The sequence below is a fragment of the Halyomorpha halys genome, unplaced genomic scaffold (assembly GCF_000696795.3).
Source record: "Halyomorpha halys isolate HHAL.00 unplaced genomic scaffold, Hhal_1.1 Scaffold155.1, whole genome shotgun sequence".
Taxonomy (NCBI): domain Eukaryota; kingdom Metazoa; phylum Arthropoda; class Insecta; order Hemiptera; family Pentatomidae; genus Halyomorpha; species Halyomorpha halys.
The window spans coordinates 552,355-571,679 of NW_027115270.1; the positions used below are offsets into that span (position 1 = coordinate 552,355).

General features: G+C 29.9%; 1 protein-coding gene across 1 annotated transcript in view; it reads left to right on the forward strand.

Moving 5' to 3' along the window:
* Window positions 1–19,325, forward strand: part of LOC106678690 (uncharacterized) — a 350,298-nt gene that overhangs the window by 44,927 nt on the left and 286,046 nt on the right. The gene's annotated exons all lie outside the window — the stretch shown is intronic.

Here is a 19,325-nt window from a genome sequence, read left to right on the forward strand (position 1 = left end):
TCAACGAATCTGAGATTATTACTATAGTCTTATGAATTATTGAAAAGCAAAAATAGAGGGCTGATGCTATCGCGTGGAGTTCGGCGGTGTATACTGAGCATGAAAAATAATTTTCTTAAAGTTTAGTCAAAACCTATGTAGAGAGAGACTTTAAATTAAGCGGTAGATTATTATTAATAATATTTATAATAATTCCAAGCATCATGAATAATTTTAAAATAATCTGATTAGAATTTGATTAAGCAGTTTCATTCTTATCTTAACCTTTAATCTCCAGCGGCTATGACTCCAGTTACGCGATAAGCCAACAGCCTAAAGGTCATTCCTTTCAGTAAGCATAAACATGGAAGTTAAGTATAATAATAACATTTCCTTATTCTAGGCAAAGTATTTTGCCTTACTCATAGTTGAATAAGTGAAGGGTACCGCTGAAGTCTCTAATGAAATACTATGGTTTTGAAGGACGGAATGAGTTGGAATAACAGAGGAAAAGGATTGCAGGTGTAGGAATATAATGATGGCCTTTCCTAAGGTCTAGGCATCTAAGGAAAAGTATTTTTGTAAAAAAAATTAATTATTATATAATTTGATATTAATTTTGAGATGATCTCTATAATTTCAAATTATTGGTCAGGTCCTTTAAAACAATAATATAATTTAAAAAAATGTCTAGCTCTGTGGTGTCTGATAGAAGATGTATACAATAAATGAAATTCAAAAGAATATAATTCAATTTTATAAATGCGACATCATTTCTCGCTTAGTTCATAGTTTTATTTAAGGAGATGAAATAAATTTACGAAACTAAAATGTTGCAATTAATTAAATAGAGAGATAAAAAAATTCTTTACTTAATTAAATATTAAAAAATTAATTACTTATCACACAGGAATTATTTTTCTGTTGCTGTAAAATGTCGTGTTTTAGTGTTTCTCGCGGTGCGAATGACGAATGTAAGCTTTGTTACTGCAATGCATAAAACAGTTTTATAAAATATAACCTTTAGAGTTCTACTACTGGGTAGTTTCTCTACATGCTGTATCTTATCATTATGATAAAATTTACTTGTTGTATTTTTTATACAGTTGTAAATATCAATAAATAAAAAATAAAAAAAAATATAACCAAGTCGTGTGCATATAATTGTAATCGGGAAAGATCGGGCACGATCGGCAATTTCTGATTTCATAGTCTCTAAACTGCTATAGCTATTTATCTATTTTTCTGTTTTAGTTACTTATCAAAATCCTTCATCGGCCTCATTTATACATTTTATATTACTTTTAACAGTGTAAAATGGTTGATTATTTTTAAAACAATTTTGATCCTTTTTCTCTCAACTTTATTCTTTTTTAAACATCCGACGTTTCGACCACTCAGGTCATTATCAAGGATTCCTTATTTTGTTTTCATTTTTTTCCTTTAAAATTCTTAAATGCCGGCTAATTGCCTTTATCCAATAAATTCTTCTATAAAATTCTTTCCCAAATTTAAAACTTTTATTAACAACTTTTCTTACTATGTTCATTTACAAACTCCAAACAGAACCTAAGGTTAACACAAACTTTTACACTTCTACTTTTCATTAATTTTAGGCATGTTGTAATACATTATTGTCATCAAAACTTAGAAGTAAACAATAACAAGAAGTTTTGGAAAGAAAGGTTACTAAACAAGTTGCTCAGAAAATCCGCTAGGAGCTCTTATGCATTTATCATTTAACATGACTTTAAATAGGGCTGCTCACAATGCTATACTTCTAATATTTAACATGGTAAAACATTTTAAATTTGACACAATATCATTATGCACTATTTACTATACTAATTCCTCTATTCTATTACCGCCAACTTTATGCAAATCTTTATTTTCGTAACGTTATTCTAAGAAAACTAAGAAGTAAAATAATCTTATGAATCCTTACAATAGCAAACGTAGAAGTAATTCAGATCTTTTATAACAGGGTGGTAACTTGCATGTCATCTTTAAAATTGCATTATTTTCTCTTTAATTTCGCTTCTATTAAATTATTTCGTACTGGATGTACCATGTACATTTTTTTTGGTTATGTTACTTAAACTTTTTTTTTTTGCTATGTTACTTAAACATTTTTTTTTGGCTATGTTACTTAAACATTTTCACTAAAAATTATTAATTAATTGTGTAGTGGTTAAACAAGTAGTTTAAATAGTACAAAAACTAGTTATTATGCATTAACGTTTCGCACTACTTTGCAGAGATTCGTCAGGGTTTAAATAAGAAAAACTATGTAAAAATACATGTGATATGAAATGAAACACATAGTTTACATTCTATACTTTGTTTACAACATTTTGTTTTTAGGCCTGATGAAGTCCTGCAAAAAAAAATCTTTTTTTGACCGCCACCCATTTGTTGAATTTTTAATGTGTTAAATTGTTACTCCTTCTGTTTTTATATTTAGTAATAAAAGTTCACAAGATATTTTGATAAGAATGTTACACATCAGAAACATAATTTCCTCATTGTCCTAATCTCTGTACTTTATCTCACTTAAGGTTTTTTTAAATTTTATATAAAATGTTATTTGTTTAATTTAATGAAATTTCTCAAATTATAAATTAAAAATTAATTGATTCTCTGTAGTGTTTTTTTCGCTGTTAATTTACTAGATGATCGGCGTCACAAGAATATTACTGCTAAATACGCTAAATATCAGAACACGCTCCTTTATTGCAAGGTACTCAAGACGGAGAAAGTATTATGTAAGAAGATGTCTAGACATTACTTAGTGTGCAACGGGAAGATGTTGTTTTACCGGCCTTATGAGAATTACCTTGTAGATTGTTTTTTCCTTTTGATTCGTCAGAGTTTCATGTGTGTCGTATGTTATTTTGAAATTTTTATTAGTTGAATTGGTCAATTGAAAGGTTTTTTAAACTTATTGAATGTTATTCAGTATAAAGAATAAATTTATTTTCTATTTCAGAACATCAATAAGTTTTTTAAAATTTTAGTGAAATTACTGCAGTATAAAAAACTTAAAAACTAAAAAAAAAACAACTTCAGATATATTTTAAAAATATCAATGAAATTATTGAAAGATAAGAACTTACAAGTTTTTAGATGTTTTCTAATTTAAATTTATAAATAAATTAGAAGTAGTAAAAAATCTTCTTTATTTATTTTTTCTTACCTCCTTTAATTTATTAACAGAGAAAATATATATACATATTTATCTACATATATGCATACATATTTAGTGCCTTCTTTATCTTAATCTTCTTTATTAGAGGAGGACTATAAGTTAATATACTTGTGAAAAAATACTATTAAAAATCCAATTAACCGGAACACTATCCAATAATCTATATAACAAAACCGAGTTGTACGCGACTGTAACATTTCACTCACTGACTTACTCAATCAGTGTATCTTTGAAACAATAATACTAATAAAAAATTTAAAAAAAAATTATTAATGATGGAGAAAATTATTAATGATGGTTACCCTTTTGCTGTAAATGTACAATAAGGCTAAATAAAAAAAAATGGGTATATTATATGTTACTTTAGAAAAATCCAAATTAAAAATTTTGTTTTTCTTATTACTTCTTCTTAAACCTTATATTTGAAAGATTGTAAAATTTTATACAATACAGAACTAAAATCATCCAAATTAAGACCAAGGTTAAAAAGCTATTGAAATCCGCGATGGATCCAATGTCATGATAAACATTAAACGTTATTTATATATAACTCAGTAAAATAAACAAAAACATTGAAATCTGACTACTATTTACTGATATTTTGCTCATATTTTTTAATTTGGAATTTAATTTAAAGGTTACTTCTAAGTGTTCTTATTTAGAACCTTACAAAGGATTTTAGAAACTTTTTTCCACAAACTTGAGACAGAATAGTGTAAATACTAACATTTTATTTTTAAATAATGGATCTATTGGCCCAATATGGATTGATGGTCTGTCATCAAATGGTTACATAGTACGTCAAAAAAGTTATCTATGATGATTAGCTTCTTTAACGTTTCTTACTATTATTTGTAATACTTCGTAATTTTACTTTATCGTTAAGTTTCGTTTCGCGCAGATCTTAGCGGTTCAAGATATTAAAACCACGCTTGAAACTTCTTCTCATGGCTGTACTAACTAATTATATAAATATGCTGTGATGGAGTATTTATTAGTATTATCATATAAATCATTATTATACTAAGTTAAAAATATTTAAAAAAATTAAAAACGGTCGTATAAAGGAAAAAGTCCTGAAGGTTTTTCTATAATAATTCTATAAATCGTGCTTAGCTTTATTCCTGTGTGATAGGTAACAATATTTTAAAAAAATGAGTAACAATAATTACCTTAGCTGTAATGAAAATAAATATTCCGAAGAACAAATAATTAAAAAGTTTTTGCTATTCCTTTTTTTTGTTTATTTCAATTTTGCATAAAAGTCTGCTTGAATAATATTCCAGTTCTTCCGATCCCATACAATGTAAAATGTAATATTTTCCCATCACAATGATTTAATACTCAGGCGCTGAAACCCAAGGAAGATGGAAATTACAAGTCGATTGAGTCGCGTGGTGGTGAATCCAAATTGAGCCATTGGAAGGATGAATAAGAGAGAAAATGGCTTCACGTAATACGTCTATCATGGAAGAGACAGATTGCCGAGAAATTCCCTCTTGCTTCAAGAATCATATAAGATATAATAGACTTTCAGAAAGTACTTTACTTTAAGATCTAGAGTCAATCTAGAGAAAAAGATGGCATGTTTTATGCAGATTGCATGTTATATCAGTTGTGATTGAACAGTTTTTAAAAATATGATTTCTTTATATTCCTAATAGCAAAAAGTGTATTTTAACATTAAAGATAAAAAATATCAACTTCTTTAACAGATTAATATTACAGATATCAGCACTCGTTCTCATAATCATTTACTTCACTCTCTGAGTGGAGCAATAAATAAAATGCACTTAAGTACGATAAGAATATTGTGAAAAACATTGTTCCATTTGAACTTAGTGATATGCGAGTACTTATAGTATCTCTTAATAATCGTGGTATATAACACTGATATAAGGAGGATTTTCTCAAATAGACCTATCTTCTGGAAAATTATTATAAGTTACATATGTTCCTATGATACCTCTGTTTGATTGGGGGGCGTTTAAGTTTTAACATACACTAATTTTTTTTTCTAACCTCCTCAATATCTTTATTTACAAACTAAGACAATATATACAATAGACAATATATACACATACATTACAATTAATCTTGTTTTGTCGCATGTCATATTAAGAAATGTTTACAGAGTCCGCTGAAGGCGGATTTACAATCATAGCTTGATACCACTAAATAATTTTGTGATGCGGAACTTTAATTTGACTAAACATAATAGTTATTCACGAGGAGCGGTATTATATGATACTCGAATTTAGATCTATGCTGACTCGGTTTATTCCTGTCAGCGAATCATCTTCCTCCCATTCGTTATTATCCGTTGTTTAGAAAGATCAACCCTACATAACAGAAATAGAAATAAAATGGTGAATTTAACAAATTGGGTATTAACGATTTTTTTTACAGTTTACTCGTTCATTATAATTAGTTTTATTACTCAAAAACTGGAATAGGATGTATACCATGTTCTCCAAATATATATTATGTAATAATACAATTAATGTATACAAATAATCGAGAAAGGTTAAAGAAGTTAATCATCGTAGATAACCTTTTTGACGTACTATGTAACCATTTAATGACAGACCATCAATCCATATTGGGGCAATAGATCCATTTTTTAAAAATATGAGCAAAAATATCAGTAAGCCATTGTTAATAGTAGTCAGATTTCAATGTTATTTTTTAATGAGTTATGTATAAATAACATTTAATTTTTATCATGACATTTTTTCTATTGGATCCATCGCGGATTTCAATAGCTTTAAACCTTGGTCTTAATTTAGATGATTTTAGTTCTGTATTGTATACAATTTTACAATCTTTCAAATATAAGGTTTAAGAAGAAGTAATTAGAAAAACTAAATTTTTAATTATGTATTATAGATAATTGTTTTGAAGTAACATAGAATATACCCTTTTTTTTTTTTTTTATTTAGCCTTATTGTACATTTATAGCAAAAGGGTAACCATCATTATAATATAACTAATAATTTTTATTAGTATTATTGTTTCAAAGATGCACTGATTGAATAAGTCAGGGAGTGAAATGTTACAGTCGCGTTCAACTCGGTTTTATTATATAGATTATTAGATACTGTCCCGGTTAATTGGATTTTTAATAGTATTTTCCCACAAATATATTAACTTATAGTCCTCCTCTAATAAAGAAGATTAAGATAAAGAAGGCACTAAATATGTATGAATATATCTAGATATATATATTTTCTCTGTTCATAAATTAAAGGAGGTAAGAAAAAAATAAATAAAAAAGATTTTTTACTACTTCTAATTTATTTATAAATTTAAATTAGAAAACATCTAAAAACTTTTAAGTTCTTATCTTGCAAGAATTTCATTGATTTTTTAAAAATGAAGTTTTTTTTTAATTTTTTGTACTACAACAATTTCACTACATTTAAAAATATTATGGATGTTCTGAAATAGAAAATAAATTTAGTCTTTCTGCCGAATAACAACCAATAAGTTAAAAAAACCTTTCAGTTGACAAATTCAACTAATAAAAATAAAAATTTGAAAACAATTCCCGACACATAAGAAACATTGACGAACCAAAATGAAAGAACTATCAACAACAAGGTAATTCTCATAAGGCAGGTAAAGCATCATCTTCCCGTTGCACACTAAGTAATGTCTAGACATCCTCTTACATAATACTTTCTCCGTCTTGAGTACCTTGCAATAAAGGAGTGTGTTTTGATAATTAGCAGTAATATTCTTGTGGCACCAATGATATTGTAAATTAACAGAAAAAAATAATACACTGAATCGATTAAATTCTTATTTATAATTTGAGAAATTTCAATAAATAAAACATTTAAAATTTTATTTGAATTTTAAAAAATCTCAAGAGAGATAAAGTACAGAGATTAGAACCATGAGAATAAGAAACAGTGAAAGCCAACCAGTAAAAAAGAATCGGTGATGAGTCAACCAAATACCATCCATAGTTATACAGCTCGTTTACATATCAAAACAAAAAGAAAAATGGAAAATTCAAGGAAAATATAGGTTTGAATTCATCCAAACCATCAATATACTGCGCGTTGGTGATTTGAATACCAACCTCGCATAGTTTTTACTTTTTGTTTTATTCCTGACTCTAAACTGATTTTTACATACTAACCTTACCTTCTGTGTGAAATGATCCATAAGATCAGGTAAATGAAAAGCCTTGAGAATTTTTTTTTTATGCAGGTTATAGAAGGAAGTATGGAAAATAGATAAAAAACAAAATGGTAAATATCTTTCCTGATATCAAAATTGGACCGTTTAGTACACTTTATCAACCTTAAATAGTTCGGAAAATGAAAATTTTAAGTATTTTTAATGAAAAAAAATATAAATTAATTTTATTTTAATTTTGATCATTTTGTTTCAATAAAAAATTTATGTTTCAAATTATGTATTCGGCGTTCTGTAAAAACTGGAATTCAACAATTTTGAGGAAAACAAATTGTATTTTCACTCCGGGAAATTATTTTTGTGAAAACCTATATAAATTACCTATTATATTTGTATGAGAGAGTGAAAATAGAGAGAATAAAAGTTCCAAATGAATGTAATAGGATTGTCAAATGAAATAAAATTATTAAATAGAGAAATAGGGGAAAAATAGTTATAATATATTGTATTTACTGTTATTTGTGCAGCATGGTTAAATAAAGCATTTATCTCTGACATTTGGGAGATGTATTCATTACATATTTTTGATCATACTTCCTTCATTATATTACGAAATGGGCATTTTATTCTCAGATGACAAGTCTATTTGTTGGTAATTATGAATCCTACAAAAATAGTATGGAAGCTGCATTGACCTTTGTATTTCCCAGACCTTTAACCTCCCCCTCTTCCCCTCCCACCGTTTCACCCTAATAACAGTGGAATAATGCTGGTTTAATCTTTTTTGAAGGATTACGTGATTTTAAAAATTGAAATACATCTATTAATATGAAAGTAATAATTTATTTATTGTTATTTACAATATATATATATATATATCAAGTAAATTTGCTGTAAGTGCTATAATGACATGATACAAACATGTGGAGTATCTACCCATTGGTAGAACTCCAAAAATATTTCTAGAGGGGAAGATCCAGAGGGCATTTTCTTTTCAGACGCAGGAGGATTATTAGGTAATGAGGGAGAAGCCAGGTTAGAAACGATGTTGTTTGGGTGGTTGAGAAGTTTATCAAATCGGCTACATATGGAACATTGAAGTTCAGATGGATGACTTGATTTGTGACAAAATAAGGAGCATTACGGATTTTACGAAGGATTTGATTCGGGAGGAATTTGATGGTTTAAGGGAGCCCCATTGCTCAACTCCGTATGTCCAGATAGACCTTATAATAGCCATGTAGATCAGTCTTTTGTAATGGATTGGAAGTTTAGACCGTTTGTTTAGCAAATGTTGTAATAGTCGGGATCGACGAGCAGTTTTCAGTGAATTCAGTCTTGTATTGGGTCAGTCGTTTGTTCAGATGTAGTCCTAAGTCAACAGGAATAAGTGGGGTATTATTAAAAGATACTGTGGGACAAGACGAAGGTTTACGACAACGGGTAAATGTGATTTGGTATTATTTATTAGAATTTATTTTAATACTCCAGCTTAGGTCCCTTTCTCAGGGGTGGTGATGTGGGATTGGAGGATTTGGGATACAATGGAAGGATCATTATTCTCTGACAATAGGGATGTGTCATCGGCATATGTGGTGAGAATAGTGTTAGGATGGGTTGGGATGTTAGCTGTAAAAACTGTATAAAGAATAGGACCAAGGATACTACCCTGAGTTACACCAGCAAACTGTGGAAATAGAGATGAATAAGCGCTGTTGTGATGTATTTGAAATAATCTGTCGGAGAGATCAGAACGGATAATGAGAAAATATGTAGGGGGAAGGAATTTACGGATCTTTTATAGCAGTCCTGGGGTCAGACTCGATCAAAAGCCAAAGTAATAATAATAAAAAAAATTAATTCATTGTCTCTGTACAGAATGGACTTATTGTAAATTATTATTTAGCTAGGTGGTTAAAGAACGGTTTATATACATACCAGCAGTTGTTAAATATACCTGCAGTTTTTAAATGTGTGTAAGTTAATAACTATTTTCTTGTCTGTTAACGACATATATTTTTAAGGGTCTAAAGGGGCTAAGATAATAAACAAAATAATGGTTACGTTTTGAAATTATATTGTTCTTATAGTCATGCTAATTGTTTTTTAACTAAATTGTCTACATAACTATTTAGTTTTTGTGAATATTACACTTATAATTTATGTAGAAAACTTAGTTATACAATAATTTGCATGATTATGAGAACAATAAAATCTCGCAACGACACCGCAATATAGTTCTTTTATTATTGGCTGATTCTCAAAACCCTCCGAAAAGAAAGAAAGTTTATATATAATGTTGATATCTGTTATTTAATTTATGTTAATATAATCAATTATGAATATATGATATCATTAAGAATTAGAAATTTGTTTTCCTATTTGTATCCTTATTCCTTTACCAAGATCTGATAAGGTGCGATAGACAAAAGACACCTGGAACCAATATAATAGATTTCAAAGACAAAAACTCACAGCCAATTACACATACTACACAGCAGGACCTCTCATCTCTCAATAAACAACAAACTTCTAATTTATAAGGACTTATAAATTTATCTGGACCTAAGGACTTGTATTTAATGAAACGACTATACCTTCGAACATGCAACAAAAACATCCAACCCTTTCAATTCTATATCCTTAAAACCATATTCAATGCACCCTTTACGTTTCCAACAGAACACTACACCATGACCTTCATATCTCCTTTGTTCTTGACCTATCAACCAATTCTAAAAATTCCTTATAAACCTTTCCAATCATTCTAATCTCTAAAGTCCACCTCGAAGGTTGAAACGGCAGTGCCCAAGAGACCTATTGTAAAATAAACTCTACAATTGCAGTTCTGGCAATGGTCAGATGCTACGCTCATATAGTGTGTTTGCGGCATTAGCGCACTTCCTCAACCTCCAATGGTTTATTATCAGTGACGTCAGAAGGCTGCTCTAGGATCACTCAGAGCTCTACTCTATTTCACATGCGTGGGGTTCGATAGTGTAAATATGGAACATAGTAGTGTAAATGTGATTAAAAAATTAATATCTGTGCCGCTACAACCCATGAAGGGGTTCAATACTTTGTAAGTACTGTACCCCCGACCGCCAGATTTTTACCCAATTAAGGGTACCCAATTTAGATGGCTGAGTGGAGCCCAGGAAGCTCCAGAACTCTCACGGTCGACTCACGGCAACAGTGTAACAGAAAACAATTTTCTGCCTCGGGTCTTTGGAGTTAGTATTATTGCTATCGTGCTCCCTGTAAATGTGATTAGTGTATTTATTTTTTTTCTTATATAAGCTCAGAATTTTACTTATCTTGTTTGCTTCTTATTACTTCATGTACATAGTTTAATTATATTCATTTAATTTATCTTTCGGTTTATAAACATCTAGAGATTTTATTATTATTAATTTTTGTTTTTTATTCATTTTAGAATTTTTGTATGAATGTGATCATTTATAACTATTACATATAACGCAGATTTATCATATTTATCAATAAATAAATATAATTATTAATAAAAAAAAGTTATCTCATAATATTGGTTCGTATTGTTATTAAATTAATAACAAAGATATATGGACTTATGAAAGGTCTGAATGGAATAACATTCATATGGCGTATCGTTTCACCTGTTGGAAAGCTTGTTTACATTCTTACATCGTCCTTGTATTGGAATTCAGAGGAGGGGTGTGTGTGCTGGAGGCCGAGGTTGACCTTTAGGAATAGAGCTCGAGAGAATTGTCTAATTCCAGCCGGAGGAGAGCAACAGTTCCAGTTCCATAATTGTGTAATTGGTCTAGAACTGGGCCAAAGCTGAGCTCCCTCCAGGACAATAGGCCTCAGTTAGGAGCAGGTACAGGCCGTAATGGCTATCCTTTAAGTTGTAAACCTGGGGGGAGGTCCTGTAATCAGCGCTCGTAATTAGTCACCACTTTTATTTTGTCTAATGGTCCTGTTAACGATTTAATTATTTTTGATATATTTGCATCTGTTATAGTCTAGAGAAATATAGAGAAGGTGGGCCTAGTAAATAAAATTTTTTAGGGGGTATTCATGATGTTGTGTTAAATGTTAAATGTTTCACCATGTTAAATGTTATAACTATAAGATTGTGAGAAGCCCTATTTAAAGTCATGTTAAACGTTAAATGCATAAGAGCCCCTAGCGGATTTTCTCAGCAACAGCTATAAGCCTTTATGTTTATAACCTTCCTTCCAGACCCTCATGTTATTGTTTACTTCAATTTTGATTTAAATAATTAATTACAACATACCTAGAGTGAGTGAAAAGTGGAATTTGTGTGAAAGTTTAGCTTATGAAATGAAATGAAAAAATAACTTTATTCTGGGACATATGTCCCCTAAGAATAATTACATGGTTCATATAGTGAGATTTTTATCTGGCGAGCGTTTACAAATTTTCAGATAGTAGAATGAAATTACATTGTTTTTTTTTACTGTTTTTTTTTCTCAAATGTATCATTAAAATTATCCATTCTGGTTTAATAACAGGGATATGAATACCACAAACACACGAAAGAACTGAGCTGTCACAACAACAATGGCGGCGATCTCAACTGGTCTATTGTGTGACGTCATTATCCATTTAACAGACCAAGTAACAGACTCTCAGCCATGTTAAATGTTATTTCGTTTTACCACCGTAAAAGAAGGCAATTTTTTTCGATTTAACATGAGTTTTTCCATTTAACACGCTTTAACATGTTAAACCAAAGATCATGAATACCCCTGGTAAAAGAAGGCAATTTTTTTCGATTTAACATGAGTTTTTCCATTTAACACGCTTTAACATGTTAAACCAAAGATCATGAATACCCCTAATATAATATATGACAATCCTCAGCAATGGCGATGTGTGCCTATGTATACTGACTGAGCTTCAATCTTGGAAACTTTCCTAATCTCATATCTTAAGATAATCAAATATTTCCGGAATGTGAGGGCTAGTTTAGTAAAGTTGCCAAATAATATGGTAATCCAATGCCTGCAATTTATCAGTATGTGTTTTATAGTCAGTGGTTTGTTACACTGTCTATATGTTTCTGACAGTAAGTATTCTTGGTTTAGTCAAGTGTATCCAATTTATAGTCCAGTCTGTACCACTAGGTGTCGTCAGCAGCTTTGGATTGATCCCCTCTCCCCCTTCCCCCCATAGAAGTACTTTACTGACAATTTCTCTTAATTATGAGAAACAATATTTAAATACAATATTAAAACAGCAAAAAAATAAGATGGAAAAGAAAGTATAAAAATCTTTGTGTATAAAAGAAGAGAAAATAAAATACTAATATAATAGAAAAAATATATAACTAACTAAAAGAAAAGTATATAAATAAATATTACAAGTTAGAGTAAATTTCAAATATACAAATACTAAAAATAATACTAAAATAATACTATTTAAAATATAACTAACTACAAATACATTTTATAAACTTCGCTTTAGGTAGAGATTATATAACATAGAAAATACAAAAAATAATAAAAACAAACAATTAGTAATTTACTGATAACAGATTCAATAATGTAATTAATTCCTCTTAGGTACTACAATGCACCCATACGTAAATACCGATCTATAACAGTTTAATACCCAATTAATTAATACCCAACAATAAAGGAATTTTTTTTTTATACATGTATTCTATGCATATCAAATTATTATATCTATGATCGTTGCAGATAAAAATTATTAATTATTTTTACTATGTTTATAGGATTAAAAATAGGTCTTTTTTTTAGAGGTTCTGTTTTTCTTTGAATGCATGCCCAATTTGCATTTATATGGTCAGTTTTCTTTGCCTTTTACAGAGGTTCGTATTGAAATCGTATCTCATAGATTTTAACCAAAACCATGTTAAATAGCATAAAATGTACAGTTTTTACTGTATATATATATAATTAATATAAGACCACAGCGAAGGTGATCTTAGCCTAGTTATCTACAGGTGACCAACCTATTCTAACCATAGCGGATTGGAACCGGCGCCGGCTCGTAGATCTCAAACTGATCTGAAAAGACCTGCGCCTAACCATCTGAGCTACGGACGGCCCATAAATATTAACACAGCAAATAGATAAATGTATATAAAATAACACTTCATTTTTTTTTTTTTTTTGTAATGTTATCTATCTTAATACTTTTCTAAAAATAATACCTTTTTTGTTGATAGGTGTTTGAAATATAGTATTTTCCTAAAATCACGTATTTTCAAATATGGTCTTAGTTAGAATGGAGTGTTACAGGCGTGTAGAGCAACTACCCATTGTTAGCAATGACATTTTACATTAGCTGGTCTCGTGGCCATCTTCTTTTCAGGCGCCTCGGAGGATTGTCAGGAATGGGAGAGGTTTGAGTGGTTAGGGAGTTAATAATGGAAGGAGTGATATCTGGTTCGGGGTAGATTGGTTACATAGGGAACATTAAGGTCTTTATGTATGATTTTATTTGTGACAATGTAAGGAGCATTGAGGATTTTACGAAGGATTTTTGGGATTGCAAGGATTGAATACGAGAGGAATTCCAAGGTTTAGTGGAGCCCCGAAGCTCAACTCCAGATTGGCCTTATTAGAGTCATGTAGATCAGTCTTTTTTTTTTTAAATACTTTAATGAAGTGGTAAGGTTATCAAGTGCCTACTGTTAGATGAATTAATATATAAAATAATTAGATAATGTTTGAAAAATGAAAAAAGATATCTCGTTACTAATTAAATAATTAATTTAAAATTTTTATATTAACTTGTTTTTAATGGCATGGAAGAAAGCTCTTATGACTTCGTTGGAAAGATAAAATCCAACTTGGTGGTGTTTAGATAAATGAGAAATTCCCTTCAGTCTAGCAATATTTATCTTTGCGAGTAATAGAATTTTATTTTGCTAATCCTTTCCAGTTATAAATTAAACTATAAATCCTGGCAAGATAAATACCGGGCAAACTATAGATGAGGATAATAAATAAGCATAAACCTTTCCAGGGCAGATCGAGATAAATCAAAGCAATAATTTATGAAGTGCAAGGGAGGGAGAGAAGAAGGGGGTAAGCACCTGGTCCCGCCCCGGGACGGAATTGAATTTAGCAGGAACGGCATTCTACTTGCCCTAACGCCTTTTTATATAAAACAGGAATTCCCTTTTCGAAAATAAATATTCCTTCCCCACCCCTCATCCATTTTTCCTCTTCCTTTTCTCTCTCGAGATTATCGATTCTTTAAAATGATTAATGCTCGCAGTCTGTACACAAATGGTCCTGACTGTCAGCGGGAATAGGATGATTTGCTACTGAATCGATTCTAGGACATAACATTGTTTATTAAAAGCATTATTCATTTTTTTCGTGATTCATTTATCTAAAATTATTTGTAATGTATAATCCATCTCCTTTGTGATTCCTATAAATGTCAATTTGAACCGTACTTGATCCGATCAGGAGCCACGGGTCTAGGATGTAATTATTTATACCCATGGGTAAACCAAACAGTTGTATACCTCTGAGGTACTAATATTTCCTTCAGAACTAAAGTAATATTATTAAATTTATATCAGTTCTATTCAATTATAATTAAAGTTATATGAATATAATTTTTAAGCATGTAATCCCCTTTCCATTTAGTTTAGAAGGTGATCTATCATCTTACCTCTTGGTAAAAAGTTTAACTAGTTGAAACAATTGGTAAAAAATATACAATGTCCCCTACGCCCAAGATGTAAATATATTAAAAATTAATTTATAGTCATTAATATTTTTTAATTTAAACACTTGTTATTGGACTTCTATCAATGGGTAGATTCTCCACATGTCTGTATCATGGCACTATGTCACATACAGCAAATTTACTTGTTATGTATATTTTTATATAATTGTAAATAACAATAAATAAATTATATATAAAAAAAAAAAATTTAAACACTTATGCTCATATCCTCCAATACTTATTCGAGGAATCGGTGTCCAAGGATGTGCAACCCACAGAGAATGAAAAACATACAACATGCTAGGGCATGTTAATGCACTCATAGGTGAGCAGACATAGTTCGTTCCTGGATTGTGAAAGTAGATAACTTATAAAATTATATAATAGGAATAGGAATTATATAGTAGAATAAGAATGAAAATTAATTTTTAAATGCGAAATGATAAAAAAATAATTGCATCTGTAAGCCAACCTGGAGCATAAATAATTAGTGTTCCAAAGGCGATGTTTAGGTTTTACTGCTCAATTGAAGTTCCTTCAGTTGATGCAACTTAGCTAAAATTAGTATTTTCTATGTTTTCTTTCACTATTGTATTTTTCTTTTATAAAATTAAGAAGGGTCGTGTGGTTATGTACATAAATGGAATACCTCCTACTATCAATGAATTAAATTTTACGTGGAAACCCAATAATGTTCTCAGAAAAGTCTGTCAGTCTGTCAGTTTTTTTCCTTTTTTTTTTTCCAATTTTTTATGCCGTAACAAATGTCCATTCTCGTTTTCAAAACCCCGAGCTTTAGATTTTCAAATTTGTTTTTCGGAATTTGAATATTGTTTGCTGCAAGCTCACCCTGAGAAATCAATACTTCAGAGAATAGAGGACCAAGATACGATTTTATACACATAACAAAAAAAAAAAAACATTAAATTTATTAGGTGTGTAGTCAAAATTAATCAATTTTACAAAATTAGGCTTTTATGTGTTCAATCAGGTTTCAAAGAAAATCTACTTTTTTTGTTGGTCCAAATGGGGTAAGATATGAGATAAGCCTATATCTAATGTGGATACGTATCGATTCTATTCGACACGTATTTCGAATACTATAAACCTGTAAAATATGCATATGCTTACATTTATACATTATATATGTTGAATATAATTTTTCCAGACTCAATGCCTGAATCCCTAAAAGCTTTCCCCCAGAAAAGAAGACGAACCAAAGTCCTCCCCTACCTCAAACTTTTTCCTGATAAGGGCTTACCTCGAACTTTTCTCTTTTCATCTAGACTATACGTCATACATTTTTCAGAATCAATTTCACAAATTCGATCAACCTAGTAAGAATGTACTGTTCTTTAAGCCTCAGAACAACTTTTCTCAAAATATGAACTTGTAACAGAGGTTTTTGGTTTTGATTATATATTCTAGAACTCTTTCGATATTGGTTTAGAGGTCAAGGTTTAAATGTTCTGAAACATTATTATTTTTTTATTTTTCTTGAACGTTCTTCCTAGATTTTTCCAAACCCTCGGTTGGATTACTTTAATGACTATGAACCTGTTCACAAGGTATCGTGGTGGTGATATATGGTCTTTACTTATTTTATGACTTTAACTTTTAAATAACTTCAGATTCCTTATTACTGTTTTGATATTTCTTATTATAAGGCAAGGATTTCGGCCAATTCGTATTACATCATGTTGGGATAGTGCTTTCCGGTGATTTGAGTTTAAGGTCGTTATAAAATAGGTAGGGTTCGTCATCTTTTGTTTTGTAAATGCATACAATGAACAGAACCCATTAAGTTATTGGGTTAGTAATCTATTGTGAGTAGGTATGTATTTGCTGCCTTGAGTGCATTATCCTTAATTCTTATTTTTCCTGTTAGTTCTAATTAAAATATACACTTTTTATACACATATTTTCATTATGTCGTAATAATGTGAACAGATCTATCTCCGAATATAGAAAAATCAGTTTTTTTGCCTGTGAGTTGATTTCCTGTTCGGTCGTAAATCGAGTTCTAGGGAGACTTTTCTTTGCCTCTATATATATTTGCATCTATATATATTTCTTGCTAGGGTCTGACATTTTAATTCAAGGAAGGTGGGAAAATGGCTGCTGGCTGATCACACAAACTGCTAGTATACCCTAATCATTTATTATTATTAGCTTTATGATAAATAATTAGTAAATGATATTTTTTTACAGTCATCTTTCTGAATTTTAATTAATTAAAGATTACTGTAAAAAATATCAGTTATAAATATCACTTCAAATTCAGATAAATTAATTTTTAATGAGCTAAAAAGTAAGAACATTTTTTATTAAGTATACTATCTTTTTAATTTTTTTTTTCATCATCGCATCCTTAATTGGGCAATGAAGGTAGGCTTGTTTTGTTTCATAATAAGTGAAGAAATTTTTTTGAGATCTGGGATAATTAGATCTTAGCTATTGGAGAGTAATGGCATTCTTTAAATGTCATAAAAATATAAGAAATATTAAACTTTAATTTTGCACATAACGTAAAGAACGCTTATTTTCTTTTTTTGGCAGATTCAGTCTATTACTTTTATAGAAAATTTTCTCATTTTTAATTTAGTACCGTACATCTTACATTTTTAAGGGTGCTTTAAAGTAGATTTATTTGAGTTTTTCTTAAAAAAAAACAAAAAAAAAACAGATAACATCTATAAACATAGAATTTGATTTTTATCCCATACAGTCGAGAATCGGACTGTGGGTCGGATGGGATTTTGTTCCTCTTAAAGTATAGTATATGCTCCTAGAACATGACCACTCATTTATGGGATACCCTGTATATATACTTACATTCATTATGGATAAATAGTTACTGCCCGAACACTTAATGATCTTGAGTGTGGCAGATTTTATTATAAATTTATCTCTTAAAAAGAGAAAATGCATATTTTCAGAATTCAACTTTTATTATGTATGATATGCTTTAAACAATTTCAGTACTTTTTCATCCAGACTGGTGTTATGATATAGATATTATGATGATTTAATGGTTATTGGACTTGTATTTAGTAGATGCTTGTTACCAAGATTTACAGCAAACAACGTAGCAATCTGTTTGAGCTGGATATCCTCTGGATATGGTTAATGGAAAATGAATTAATAAGCCTTGTTACTCAGTGGGACATAATAAACCCAATATACAAATTTTCCTCAGCGATACTGTTCAGATTGGTGGAAGTAACGAACGGCCTACAGCCTCATGACGGTTACTGTCGTAACTAATAATGACAGCCCCCTGCTGACAAGCTTTGCAACATCCTCTCCAGCGGTTGTGGTTCCGGCCGTGTCTAAATCCAACACAGCCCAGAACTGTCCGAATGACACGTATGTTACTTCGGCAAGCCCTCATTACGTTTCAATACCTAGCCGCAGCATGAAAGGTCAGCCATTGGTATTTGAAGAATGTTGCAGAACTGAAGGATTGGGTGCTTCACGATCAGTTTGTCTTAATAACCTCGTTCAAAGAATGGATTAAGACCTCTAATATGGGCTGAAACGTTGGCACAAAATGTATTATTTAATTTAATAAAATTACAATCAAGCACATTGTGATCTTATCAACAGTTTAGTTCTAGAACCCTAATTTACAGAAAAAGTGACAAAAACTAGAGAAGAGAGAAACATTTTATTGAAAAACTGCTTTGGGTTCCTACATATACAGTATACTTAGCTATAAATAGTAAAACAATTAGTTCTTGAAACTTACATACATAAATATACATATATGTGTAATAAAGTTAATTTAAATTAAATATTATTTACCCATGTTTTTGTTATTTTTCTATATATATTCTTTCTTTGTAATTTTTTTTTCTTCCATTATTTTCCTATATGTTTCTAAATATAATTTTCTCCCTTAACCCAACACTCATTTTTTTTAGTGGAGAAAATAGTCGGAGGTGCGGTCAGAAAAAAACAAAAACACAAATTAACAAAAAAATATTTATTCGTGCCGACGTTTTGACCTGAGTTTCAGGTCTTCATCAGGGAGATTGCGGCAGAGATTCTGGCTAAATAGATTTTTTTTTTGTTCTTTATGAAATATAAGATAAAATTACAATCAACACTTTTAAATATATTCACTATATTTAGAGTTCACTACATTTACTATATATGTGTTTATGTGTATGTGTGTATATATAATAATCTAACAGGGTCAGTAATATACACAATTATATTAAATGAAAATATAGAAACACTCAACATATATAGATATAAGAAAATA